Below are 14997 nucleotides of genomic sequence, written 5' to 3'. Positions count from 1 at the left end.
TGTCATATATTTGTTTGAATTTCGGCCATTCCTTGGCCGAGCCGCTGAATTTCGGCAATGTCATTAGTGACTGCCTTTTTAAATAGATGATCCAATTATCATCTGACCGAAACTGGTTACTTGAACCAGATTCTTGTTTCGGTACCCTTGAGTCCAGTCGAAGTTGGTCGAGCTCCATAAGGTTCTTCTCGATTAATCTACATTTAATGCAGGCCCATCTGTCATTAGCTGCCGGAATGACTGTGACTTTCGCACATACATTGTGGAACCACCTGTCACAATCATCACATTGAATCATATTATCCTTGGAGTTCTTCTCCGTGCACAATCTGCAATCTCCATTGAGATTGGTGATGAATTGAATGCCGGTAGCCATTTTGTGATTTTCTCTTACTTCCAATAAAATGCGCTGCTGGTTCTGGGTTATTATTCTCGCCATTGATGATGCTGGGCTTCTAATTTGTTGTCCAGTTCTTTACTGCGAGAGTACGTTGATGGCTGCTGCTGTTTGCGATACCGATAGTTTTCCGAATTAAAACGCGCTGCACGATCTTAAGGCGCCGTGCACACCACACTTTTAACCAAAGAAAAAAGGCGTCCAAGAGTATCTAACTCCTCTCTGGAGCCACCAAATGTTAGCCGCACTTGTGGGTTCTTCCGCGAAGGAAAGAAGAAACACCACGCTAACTGTTAGAATTGCGCCTTTTTAGATTTTGTGGACTTGTATTTTGATCAAGGAGTACTACATTCAGTACCCTAGTCACAATTGCCAAGTTGCACTTCTAAATGCGCTTTCGGATAGTGCAGAGGTTAATTTCGGATAAACACTGACTGTCAAAACTTAGACTGAGACTGAAGTTTATTAAAACAAAAATAGAATTTATATACAAATGAACTTAATCTAGTACTTCTATAATGAGACAGAAACTTGAATCAGATAGACGTTTTTACATATACATTCATATTTCGGCTCTACCGAACATCGTGATCAAGTGCATTATCGTGTTCCTTTTCTAGCCTTCGATGGTACCTAGCCTTCGACCGAGCTAGTTCGGTCGGCCCTTATCTTTCTTTTTGGGTCTGAGCTGAGCAATAAAAAAGTATCAGATACTGAGTCCAAACGGCGTGTCGGCTCATACAAAGTTTCATCCCTTGAAGAGGGATGAAACGAACAATTCATGTTTATTCAGGATAAGGTCGGATAAGGTTATAAACAAAGTTAAGTTTGGTCTGTGTTTATGACTCAAAGGTCTGCTCATTTAGTTTATGACCTTTTTTGTTCTATATCTGTGGTGCACACTTTATTTGTTGTACAGTTCTGCGTTTTGAGTCAGAAACTGATTTTTCGTGTCTTATAAACTAAAGAAATGTACCCGAATTGAATGAAATAGATTCTGATGAATTAATCGTAACGATCGTCATCGTTATACCCACTTTTCCACACCTTCTGTCCCGTCCAACAAAGTTCCTGCAGTGCTACGACATCGAAGCCACGGATTTGAAGCTCATTATGCAGCATTCGGTCGTATCCTGGGAAGCCAAGCGATTTGCAGTTCCATGTGCTAAGCTTCCAATCGTAGTCCTTTGTTCGTTGCGTAGGTCTTTGCCGATTATTCCGAGTCGTATTTCCTTCTTGATCGTTCGTAACATATGTTTTCCGGGCGGCTTGTTAGGCCTGCACTGACCTCCTGTCTCACCGGAGGGCCATCGTGTCAGCACTGTTTAGAGTCCCACACTGACACAAGGACGGTAATCGGCCGCTCCTAACATGGAGAACAGACGCTGTTTCGAGCCGCCCCAACATGGGGAATAGACGCTCGGGCAGGCTCGCTCTCTGTAAAGAGAAGGCAAGCCCCCCCTCCCCTGTCAGCATACAACCAAGGTCCCACCGGGGTTGGTTACCCGATCTTTCCTATGGTTGCTCGTACCCCAGCCGGCACCGCGGGGAGGTAGGGATAGGAGTTACTAGACAAGAGGCTAAGAACCACATTGGGGCCTGAATTGCGCATTGTCCAGTCGTTTACCAACCAAACTCGATTGATAATGAGAAATATTTTATCGCTTCAAACGAAATCGCAAAATGGTAGAGAAACGCTATAAAAATAACTGCTTGCATACAAAACTTGAACACAAGCTTGGTGAAGAGAAGCTTAAATATCGATATCCGTATCGCAAGCATGTACAAACATTTAGTTGTATACATTTGGGCTATTAATGTAATTTCGTCGGCTACGAAACAAATACAAATCACGATAAATAGAGTCTATATTCTTGGTTCGCGTGTTCGGTGTTGATTCCTAATAAGGATCAATCTAAGCAGATCCTTGTGTATTTGCGGATTCAAAAGTGTGACGATTAATTGAAAATGTCAATCATTGTAAATTTTGGTTGCCTTGTTCCACATCAACGGCTCGAACAACCCTATGGGGCTGATCCTTGAAGTTTTTAAGGTTTTTCCCCATTTTCAGTGATGGTATACAATTTTTAACCCACTTTACCCTATATTTCCGGATCCGGAAGTCGGATCCACATGAAATACAGGAATTACGCATGGGACCACAGGACCTTTCATTTGAACCCAAGTTTGTGAAAATCGGTCGCGCCATCTATGAGAAAAGTTAGAACACATATTTTCTTCATTTTTCGCATTTTACCCTATAACTCCCGAACTGTAAGTCGGCTCCAAATAATATTCAGGAATTTTGTATGGGACCTCAAGACCTTTCAGTTGAATCTAAGTTTGTGAAAATCGGTTCAGCCATCTTTGAGAAAACGTAGTGCACTTATTTTCACAATTTTTTGCACATTTCACCCCATAATTGCGGAACCGGAAGTCGGATCCAAATAATTTTCAGGAATTTTGTATGGGACCACAAGACCTTTCATTTGAATCAAAGTTTGTGAAAATCGGTTCAGCCATTTCCGAGAAAAGTTAGTGCAAAAAAACGTTACATACACACATACGCACACATACACACATATACACACATACACAGACATTTTGCGTGATCGACGAACTGAGTCGAATAGTATATGACACTCGGTTCAAAAATCGGTTTTCACAGTGATTGCATAACCTTTCTATATGAGAAAGGCAAAACAACAGTTTCCTGTCTAGGTTGGCAATTTCTAACATTTTTCAAATAACTCCAGTTACTGAGCGAAAGTTAAATTTAAGATACAGTTCTCATGGACGATTGGGCCCTGTGGTGGAGGAGGAGCACTATGAGGGAAGCTGAGCTGCAAGCAACCGGGCGGGTCATAGGTGGTGGATAATGCTTAGTCGCGATAGCAACTCGTTGTGACTCGCGACCCGAACCATGCAGCGGGGGCTGACTGCAGGTGTGGGTAGGACGAGGTAGTGGGCCCTACACGTTCTAGGCCTAAAAACCACAAGACCTGAAGCAGTTGGCCCTGACAAGGCGAGTTGGCGCCGCCTTTCAATATGTACCTGGCCCAAATCTCTCTCTTCTCGCGGTCCTTCAGCGTTACTGCAAGGTTGGCGCAGGCCTAGCTAGCCGCCCATAAAAAAAAACTTGCTCAGGAAGTTCAACAAGAAAATTCGGATGGATCTAATCGGCTCAGACCTTTGCGACGAAAACGGACAAGAGATTGGAAACTCGGTACGTGGAACTGTAAGTCTCTCAACTTCATCGGAAGCACGCGTATACTATCCGATATAGTGAAAGACCGCAAGTTCGACATCGTAGCGCTGCAGGAGGTGTGTTGGAAGGGGTCTACGGTGCGGGTCTTTCGCGGGAACCACACCATATACCAGAGCTGCGGCAACACACACGAGCTGGGAACAGCTTTTATGGTGGTGGGGGAGATGCAAAAGCGTGTGATCGGATGGTGGCCGGTCAGCGACAGAATGTGCAGGTTGAGGATCAAGGGCCGGTTCTTCAATATCAGCATAATTAACGTGCATAGTCCCCACCTCGGAAGTAGCGATGACGACAAAGACGAATTCTACGCGCAGCTGGAACGTGAATACGATCGCTGCCCAAGACATGACATCAAGATCGTCATCGGCGATTTCAATGCTCAGGTTGGCCAGGAGGTGGAGTTCAGACCGGTGGTTGGAAGGTTCAGCGCCCACCAGCAAACGAACGAGAACGGCCTAAGACTCATCGACTTTGCCACCTCCAAGAACATGGCCATAAAAAGCACCTTTTTCCAGCACCGCCTCCTGCACCGATACACCTGGAGATCACCCATGCAAACGGAGACACAAATCGATCACGTCCTGATTGATGGACGGCATTTCTCGGACATTATCGACGTACGAACCTATCGGGGCGCTAACATCGACTCGGACCACTACCTTGTGATGGTTAAGCTGCGTCCAAAACTGTCCGTTGTGAATAACGTACGGTACCGGCGCCCGCCGCGGTATAATCTGGACCGACTGAGGGACACCGAGGTCGCGACTTCCTACGCGCGGCATCTCGAAGCAGCGTTACTAGCGGAGGAGGAGCTCAATGATGCTCCCCTGGAGGACTGCTGGACCAGAACTAAAGCAGCCATCAGCAATGCTGCGGAGAGCGTCCTGGGATACGTGCCAAGGAGTCGACGGAACGAATGGTTCGACGGCGAATGCCAGGAGATATTGGACGAGAAGAATGCAGCACGCGCAGCGATGTTGCGTCAAGCCACCCGTCAGAACGTGGAATCGTATCGACAGAGACGAAAGCAGCAAACTCGCCTTTTCCGGGACAAAAAGCGCCGCCTGGAAGAGTCGGAGAGAGAGGAGATGGAGATGCTGTATCGTTCTCAGGATACACGGGCGTTCTACAGGAAGCTGAATGACTCTCGCAACGGCTTCATGCCGCGAGCCGAAATGTGTAGAGACAAGGAAGGTGGCATCCTGACGGACGAACGTGAGGTGATCGAAAGGTGGAGGCAGCACTACGATGAACATCTGAATAGTGCACAGGCGGACAATCAGGCGTTGGAGGAGGAAGATTATGTCAGTGTTGCAGCCGACGGAGATGTACCAGTGCCCACTATGAACGAGGTCAAGGAGGCTATCCAACAGCTCAAGAACAACAAAGCAACTGGTAAGGATGGTCTAGGAGCAGAACTCTTCAAAAGGGGACCGGAGAAACTGACGGAATGCATGCACCGAATAATCGAAGAGATCTGGGACAGAGAACAGCTACCGGAGGAGTGGAAGGAAGGGGTCATCACCCCGATATACAAGAAAGGTGACAAATTGGACTGTGCAAACTACAGGGCAATCACAGTGTCAAATGCCGCCTACAAAGTGTTATCCCAGATCCTGTTCCGGCGCCTATCACCACTGGTAAATGGATTTGTCGGTAGTTATCAGGCCGGGTTCATCAACGGCAGATCAACAAACGACCAAATCTTCACTATACGGCAAATCCTTCAAAAATGCCGTGAATACCGGGTCCCGACGCATCATCTGTTCATCGACTTCAAAGCCGCATACGACACGGTAGACCGGAAAGAGAGCTATGGAAATTTATGGACGAGAACGGCTTCCCTGGGAAGCTGACAAGACTAATTAAGGCTACGATGGATGGTGTACAGTGTTGTGTCAAGATTGCGGGCGGTTTCTCGGAACCGTTCGAATCACGTAGGGGATTAAGGCAAGGTGATGGGTTGTCCTGCCTGCTGTTCAACATCGCACTTGAAGGAGTTATGCGAAGAGCGCGGTTCAACATGCGGGGCACGATTTTCACGAGGTCCGGACAATTCGTGTGCTTCGCTGATGACGTGGATATAATCGGTAGAAACAAGGAGACGGTAGCAGATCTGTATACCCGACTAAAGCGCGAAGCGGCACGAGTAGGACTGAAGATAAATGTGTCTAAGACAAAGTACATGCTGGCTGGCGGAACTGAACGCGATAGGCAACGTCTGGGCAGCAGTATTACGATCGACGGCGACGAGTTCGAGGTGGTTGACGAGTTCATCTATCTTGGCTCATTGGTGACTGCGAACAACGACACCAGCCGGGAGATCAGGAGGCGCATTATATCCGGAAGTCGTGCCTACTATGGACTCCACAAAACATTGAGATCCAGGAAACTTCACCCCCGCACGAAGTGCACCATGTACAAATCACTGATAAGACCGGTGGTTCTCTACGGGCACGAAACGTGGACAATGCTCGAGGAGGACCTGCAAGCACTCGAAGTCTTCGAAAGGAGGGTGCTGAGAACGATCTTCGGTGGTGTGCAGGAGAATGGAGTGTGGAGGAGAAGAATGAACCATGAACTAGCGCAACTCTACGGTGAGCCAAGTATCCGGAAAGTAGCCCAGGCTGGAAGGGTACGGTGGGCGGGGCATGTCGTGAGAATGCCGGACAACAGCCCCACCAAGTTGGTGTTCACCTCTAATCCGGCAGGTACAAGACAAAGAGGAGCGCAGCGTTCACGGTGGCTGGACCAAGTGGAGCGAAACCTGGATAGTATCGGGCGCCGACGTGGTTGGAGGCAAGCAGCCATGGATCGAGTTACATGGAGAAGAATTGTTGATCAGATAAAATCTTAAAAGATGTAGTATCAGAAATATATATATAATTCTCATGGACGAGTTTAATTTAATCTATATTCAAAATATTTATTTACTTTTTTTCACTAATGTCACAAAACAGTAACAGATTAGTAGCCAGCTTTTTAATGAATAATGTTGATACGCAAGTTAAAAATGTCCAAGAGGCGGAAACTGAGAATTTACCGCCTCAAAATTCAACGATATTAACCGATGGAAGCGCTGTCTGCATATCATTGTCGGTCTTATCAGATTTTTATGGAATATGTAAAAATTTACAAGTCAATCGTGTTCATTCGTAACCGAATGTTCGAAGTGAACACACGCGTTTTTTTAACAATCGACATCGGTAAGACGAAGGTGCCTATCACAGCACAGTCTGTAGTATAGGCATTAAATAAAAGTGATAAAAAGTAGCATCCCCGCAAGTGAGTTCTGTCTGTGCACTGGTTTCGTATCGGTATCGACAGTAGACGCTATTGTTTCCTTTCCTCGGGCAGCAGATATTTCTATTGTTTGCTACCCGCATCAGCTTTCCGTGACATACTGTTAAGTATTTTCCCAAACTTTTTTTTTCTACTTTTGTTATTCATATATTTTCTTTTCACTTTATTGCTTTCATTCTCATTTCAAACGCGGGAGACTTCTTTACTCCCGCACTTTGAATATGAATATTGATGACAGTGGGGGTGTCTTGGAAGAGGGCGAAGCATCAATGAACGAAGAACATTTAGAAGCTGAGTTTGCTTCCGAGATACCATCTACCCCTCCGATACCATCTCCCCCTCCGATACCATCTCCCCCTCCGATACCATCTCCCCCTCCGATACCATCTCCCCCTCCGATACCATCTCCCCCTCCGATGCCATCTCCTTCTCCGATGCTTCCATCTCCCTCTAAGATATTGCATGCTCGCCAAAAAGTTTACCAAGACGATGGCTCGGGGGGTCTGTGGGTGGTATACTTTCGGCCCAAATTAAAGTCTCAGAGTTTTAAATATTGCTCGGGGCCTGACAAAACATTACTCGGCAATAAAAACAATAGATAAGGTTTCGCCAAACAAGTTACGCGTTGTTGTGTCCGACTTGAAGTAAGCAAACGAGATTGCTACCAGCGAGTTGTTCACGAGGGAGTACCGCGTATACGTCCCGTCTCATGTGGTGAAGATCGACGGTGTGGTCCGTGACGAAAGTCTGACGATCGAAGATCTGATGAAGGACAGGGTAGGCCGTTTCAAAAACCCCAACCTTCAACCACTGAAAATTTTGGAGTGCAAGCAATTGCACTCCAAATCGATAGATGGTAAATTTTACCAATCGGACTCATTTCGCGTGACTTTTGTCGGATCTGCACTTCCAAATTATGTGGTAGTGAGTGGAGTTCGTCTACCTGTTCGGCTGTATGTACTGCGGGTAATGCATTGTACAAGCTGCAAACAGCTAGGTCATACGGCAACCTATTGTTGCAACAAACTGCAATGCGGCAAATGCGGAGAGGCCCATGAGGACGATCTCTGCAGAAGAGCAGTGGAAAAGTGTTGCTACTGCGGGGAGAATCCTCATGATCTTTCGGTGTGCCCTACGTACATACAGCGTGCGGAGAAATTGAAGCGATCCGTGAAAGAACGTTCCAAACGTTCTTATGCGGAAATCTTAAATAGAACCACTCCCATCGACCTCTGAGAACCCGTTTGCAATCTTGCCAGTTGAAGAGGATACCTCTGACGACCCAGACGAAGGACCTTCCTACACACAGGTTGAAGGAAGCAGGAAAAGACAAAATCTGGCTTCTCCTAAGCTTTCTCGTAAAGGCCTCAGACTGTCCTCTTCGTCACAAAAGAACCAAACGGAAACGAAAAGTGCTGACTCAAAACCGAAGCAAATACCTCCTGGGTTAAAAAAAACTTAGGGATGATAAGGAGTACCCAGCACTTCCTGGGGCATCAAAAAACCCGAATGACCCCAAAGCACAACCAGGAAATCCAACAAACGCTGGATTATTAAATTTTCTGATATCGTAGACTGGATATTAACAGCCTTCAATATTACTGATCCTCTAAAAAGCCTTCTAACTGCTCTACTACCAACAGTAAGGACATTTTTAAAACAGTTGTCTGAACAATGGCCCCTCCTTGCAGCGATCGTATCTTTTGATGGATAATTTACCACTGAGAATCGAAGATATGATAATTGTGCTTCAGTGGAATTGCAGAAGTATCATCCCAAAACTTGATTCTTTCAAACACTTAATACATACTCATAATTGCGATGTATTCTCCTTGAGTGAAACTTGGCTTACTTCTAACATCAACCTCGACTTCCATAATTTTAACATAATCCGCCTGGACCGAGAAGACACTTATGGAGGGGTACTTTTAGGGATTGAAAAGTGCTGTTTATTGTATCGTATTAACCTCCCCTCCACACCGGGAATTGAAGTTGTTGCTTGCCAAATTAATATTAAAGGCAAAGATCTATGTATAGCTTCTATCTACATTCCTCCCAGAGTATCGATAGGGCATCGTCGGCTTGCAGACATCATAGAACTTCTTCCTTCACCGCGGCTGGTTTTAGGGGACTTTAATTCGCATGGTACAGGATGGGGCTGCTTATATGATGATAACCGTTCTTCGTTCATCCAAGATCTGTGTGACAACTTCAATTTGACAATTCTAAACACGGGAGAAATGACATGGAATCCTAGACCGCCAGTACAACCAAGTGCGCTGGATTTATCCCTTTGCTCGACTTTGCTACAGTTAGATTGCAAGTGGAAGGTAATCTGTGATCCTCACGGTAGCGATCATTTGCCGATCATAGTTTCTATCACCAACCGTGTAAAACCATCGGAAACAATCAATGTTTCGTATGATTTCACACGAAACATTGATTGGAAATGTTACGCGAGCTCGATATCTGAGAAACTAGAAACATTACAGGAGCTTCCTCCGGAGGAAGAGTATACATTTTTGGCTGGCTTGATTCTTGACACCACAATTCAAGCTCAGACGAAACGAGTACCCACCGCGCAAACTAGTATACGTTCTCCCAACCCATGGTGGGACAAAGAGTGCTCAGAGCTGAAAACGAAAAAAGCTTCAGCCTTCATCTCGTTTAGAAGGAACGGAACCCCAGATAATTATCGGAAATACGCGGCGCTAGAATTTCAAATGAAAAGTCTGATTAAAGCTAAGAAACGCGGTTACTGGCGAAGGTTTGTTGACGGATTAACGAGAGAAACATCAATTAGCACTCTTTGGAATACGGCCCGTCGCATGCGCAATCGAAATCACGCGAACGAAAGCGAGGAATATTCTAACCGCTGGATATTCGATTTTGCTAAGAAAGTATGTCCCGATTCTGTTCCGGAACAGAAGATATTCCGCGTCGCGACATTGAATACAAACGAAACACCGTTTTCGATGGTAAAGTTCTCACTTGCGCTCTTGTCGTGTGACAATAGAGCCCCGGGGTTAGACAGAATTGAATTCAACTTGTTAAAATTCGTATTCGGATATTGTTGGAAAAAATTATTCTCTTCCGTCTGGACAGTTGGGTCGAAACAAATGGATTACTTTCAGGTACACAATTTGGGTTCCGCAGGGGCAAAGAAACAAACGATTGTCTTGTGTTGCTCTCAACAGAAATTCAAATGGCATTTGCTCGTAAAGAACAAATGGCATCAGTTTTCCTCGACATCAAGGGGGCATTCGATTCAGTTTCCATTAACCTTCTATCTGGGAAGTTGCATCAGCATGGTCTTTCACCAGTTTTGAACAACTTTTTATATAATCTTTTGTCCGAGAAACACATGCATTTTTAGAATTGTGATTTGACGACAAAGCGATTTAGTTACATGGGTCTTCCTAAGGGCTCATGCTTAAGCCCCTTTTATGCAACTTTTACGTAAACAACATTGATGAATGTATCAACACATCTTGCACGCTAAGACAACTTGCCGACGACAGTGTTGTGTCTATTATAGGATCCAAAGCTGCCGATCTCCAAGGACCATTGCAAGATACCCTCGACAACTTGTCGACATGGGCTCTTAAAATGGGTATCGAGTTCTCCACGGAGAAAACTGAGCTGGTTGTATTTTTGAGGAAGCGAGAACCAGCACAATTACAGCTTCAACTAGGGGGTGAAAACATAGCTCAGGTCTTCACATTCAAATATCTCGGGATTTGGTTCGACTCCATATAGTTCTGGGGTGTTCTTTGCTGTATCAAGAATATGTCTCCACATAAGGCCATCGTCCAAGTACCATGCGCGCGGGTGGTTTTAGGAAATGTTCGATGGAAATTTTGAAAAATTTGAGAAAACCAAAAACATACAGACCTTTGAAATACTTTTATCTATCTACAGGGTGAAAATGGCTGGAAAATTTGGAGGATTTTCCGAGTCTTATCAAAAATAGCTCTGAAAAATGAGTGTTTTTGTGATCTTTCACAATTATCTGGAAAATTAATGCGATGACATAAATTTTTTTTCAAATAAACCTTATGATGGATACAAAGATTACATTCGGACACATTTTTGGAAAACCTTTTCACGCTTTTCATAGAAAATCCACGAATTTCAAAAATTTCCACTAAATCGGTCATATGAAATTGGTTGATTTTCCATGAAAAGCGTGAATGGTTTTACTATCCACACCATCGAACCAAATCTCCATTCAACGGTCTCTCAGTGCCCTTGCCTTGGTTATCTGTAACCAACGCACCGGACTAGGGAAAGATACGTTGGAGAACATTTTACTTATTAAATTACACAAAGAGCTGTTTGCCAGGGCGCTGGTAACTGAATATAATTGAAAGAACCCAATCGATCCGATTGGAATGTACATGATACCGTTTATGCTCAGCTGAATGTCAGATGAGACAAATATTGTACTATATCACTGGCTCACCGTGACACGATAAGAGGGATAACTTTTGTTTGCCGGTTGTTTTCTTATGATTCGTTTCTGACTTAGATGCACGTCTTGCCCGTTGCGCGCCTCTCCTTCTTTTACCGATTGGATTATTTTCGAGGATCAGTTTAACCGAGTTGTTCTCCAACATTCTAGCAACATGCTTGGTTAATCGTAATCGTCCGACCATGGCCGTTTGGACGAGTGTTTGTTCTCCCAGCAACTGATGCAGTTTTGCTCCCCGTCTCCGTCTCTTCACCATCTCGATGTCAACTAATTAGATCTTATCGCTGACCTAAGTAGTTTCGCTCCCTTACCACCTTTTTCAACAACATAAACTTCTCTCTGTTTCTTTCCTTCTCTTCCACAAAATTCACCACCACGGAGAGCCGCTCAAGTCGATGATTATGCGGGCCATCAGCCGGCTCCCCGTAGTCGGGGGTGTTTTCCGCGGACCCACACGAACGAAAAGATGCGACCAACAGTGATACGTACCAACGTCGTGCCAGTTTACTCCAGCGTACAAGATCCAGCCAGCCACTGCCGACCACCCGTTGAAGACTAGATCTCCCAAAGCTCATATGATGTGAAAATAAAAAAAATCTAGTTTAAGTAGTTTAAACATATGCCCTCGGCATCTTATAGCTTAACGCAATGTGCCTAAAAATATGTTATTAAATAAAAAAACTGATGCAGTTCATGGTTCAATAACCTTCTCCACGTCGTCTATCCGCACTTCGCCATAGATGTCGCAACACCTTCTGTTCAAAAACACCCAGTGCACATTGATCCTCCGCAAGCATTGTCTATTACTTACCCGTAGAGGATAACCAGTCTAATAACAGTTTTGTAAATTTTTAACTTCATACGACAGCCAATTTTGCTCCATCGAAGCGCCCTGCGAAGTCCAAAGTAAGCACGATTTCCTGACAATATCTCTCTGATTTTTTCTGCTGGTGTCATTATCGGCAGTCACCAGTGAGCCCAAGTACACAAACTCGTCGACCATTTCGATTTCATCCCCGCCAAGAGCCGAGACATGGGCTTCATGTACTTTGTCTTTGACACATTGATGTCGAATTCAATCCGCCTGGCTTTAGCTTTTAGTTAGATTTATCTTTCTTCCATCTTCTCAAAATAGCGTGAAATAATGTCAATATCATCAGCGAAACCAAGCAGCTGGACGGAATTTCTGAAAACCGTGCCACTCGTGTCTATCCTCACTCTTCTTATTATACCTTCCAAAGCAATGTTGAATAGCGAACACGGAAGACCACCATCATGCCTTAACTCTGCGAGTTTCGAAGAGACTCGAGTATATTCCCGATACTCGAACAACGCACATCAATCGATTCATCGTAGCCTTGACCAACCGTCTCAGTTTGTCCGGGAATCCGTTGCGTGCATGATTTTCCATAGCTGATCTCGATTGATCTCGCAGGTGAGAGCCGGATATCCCAACCACTAGGCACTATGAGACTGGCTTTCACCCTGAAGGCCCGGGTTCGATTCCCGATATGGGAACCAAAAATGTTCGGATCACGATAAATAAAACATTTTTTTGAAGCAGTTTTTTTGTAGCGCAGCTGTAACTGTAAATTGTGTATTTATTAGTAACAATTATTTTAGAAAAAGGTGTGAAATCTTACAGAAAATAGTCTTCTATCCAGCACGTGATCCTTAATTCGTAGACCGCTTTTAGGATTAAATTTTAGTTTTTGAAACTCATTTCATACTTTATAACTTACTTCTTGAAACTCGAGATAATTCAACGAATAGATGTAGGAATTCGTTGTTATATATTTTTGAACACTTCTCCGCAATCAAATTACCAAATGAAACTTTTCGCACCTCGCTGGACGCTGAGCTAAACTTTTTATTCTGACACTTTTCTATCTACGAATTGTCATTCTGACGTTCAATCAATATCGCTTTCCTACATGTCAATTTCTACTGCCAAGTGGTGCCAACATCCCCCGACACGTAATTCTTGGTCATGTCCGTGGATTGGACAGGTTTACGCCTAATCTCCAGCACCGCCAACTTAGATAACGGCCGCCTAAATCTTCCCTTATTCGTTTTAACCATAACTTGTCGGACGCGCCCATCCTGCCCGATGATCAGCTCTTCCACAATACCACGAGTCCAGACTCCTCTGCTGTTGTTATCTACCAAGTAAACCAGGTCACCCGTCTCAATTGGAACATGTTCGTTATGCCATTTTGTCCGATGATTAATAGTTGGAAGATACTCCTTCAGCCACCTTGACCAAAGTTGGTCTGCTAAGTGCTGAGATCTCTTATAATCATCTCGAAGTGCCTCAGCTTCATACGTTGGTTGCGATTCTATGGTGCGTATGTCAGATGGGTATCCTCGCAAAAATGATTTGGAAACCTTCAACGGCTCTTTAACCGACCTAACGAGTCTTTCCCAACAGCCTCCCATATAAGGGGCGACTGGTGGATTAAAATTCCAACGCGCTCTCGCGTCGGTGAAGACTTCAGCGCAGTCGTATTGAATTTGCTGAACGTGACGGAGAATTTCTTTACTAGCTCCGATTAGATTAGATCCATTGTCCGAGAAAATTTCGCTAGGAAATCCTCTACGGCAGATAAATCTGCGAATCGTCATTATACAAGACTGTGTTGTTAAACTATGTGAAACTTCTAGATGAACCGCTCTTGTCGTTAAGCACGAAAACAGTGCAATCCACCGTTTCTCTGTCCTTCTTTCAACGGTGACGTGAATGGGTCCCAGATACTCCAACCCAACGAAACTGAATGGTCGCCGAAATGGCGTGGGACGTTGTTTTGGAGGCGGAGCCATTTTTGGATTTACATGTGTGGACTTTACACCACACACAATTCTTCATTACCATTTTGGCAGCAGCTCGAAGACGCGGTATATAAAAACGTTGCCGAATTTCATTTACGACAGTTTCTCGGTTAACGTGTCCGAATTTACGATGATAGTAATCAATCAGTTTTTCTGTTAAAGGATGTCGGTCGGGAAGTATTACGCATTTCAGAGGGTAAAAAGTCAGTTTTGGCAGTTCTTCCATCTATTCTAATTATATCAGAATCGATAAGAATTGGCGAAAGTTTTGTCAAAGGACTGTATCTCTCCATCTTGACTTGTTTCGTAACCGGTAAATCTCGATTTTTAATCAATATTCTCAGTTCATCTGGAAAGGCGTCACGTTGAGCCATGCAAAGTGAAACTTCTTCAGCTTTTCTATACTCCTCGTGATTTACACCCGTTCTAATGGCGGGAACTTCTCGAAGGATAGCTTATCTTACCGTTGCTGTCGATTGAAAAGTAGCAATTGGACGCTTTACCACTTTAGCTTTGCAGTTGGTCACGAAACGAATAACGCAAGTAATTGTACTTACCAAAATATTCCAACGAGAGATTCTTGATGGATCTACAAAGAGTTGTTGAAACTCAATATCATGATAAAGAGAATATGGTCGAAGCTCATCAACTACCTCTGCTGGCGGTAATTACATCGGGAACTTATCGTCTGTCTCTCTAAGAACGTTGGGTCCTCGGAACCAATCA

The 14997-nt window shown here is 44.5% G+C and overlaps 1 protein-coding gene across 1 annotated transcript in view; it reads right to left on the bottom strand.

The window, feature by feature from the left end:
• The window catches only part of LOC131427393 (uncharacterized), a 341222-nt gene that overhangs the window by 254214 nt on the left and 72011 nt on the right, over positions 1 to 14997 (bottom strand). The window lies entirely within an intron of this gene.

This window comes from Malaya genurostris, chromosome 2 (assembly GCF_030247185.1).
Source record: "Malaya genurostris strain Urasoe2022 chromosome 2, Malgen_1.1, whole genome shotgun sequence".
Taxonomy (NCBI): Eukaryota; Metazoa; Arthropoda; class Insecta; order Diptera; family Culicidae; genus Malaya; species Malaya genurostris.
Note: the sequence above shows the minus strand (reverse complement) of the source record. Positions and strands in the feature narration are given on the sequence as shown.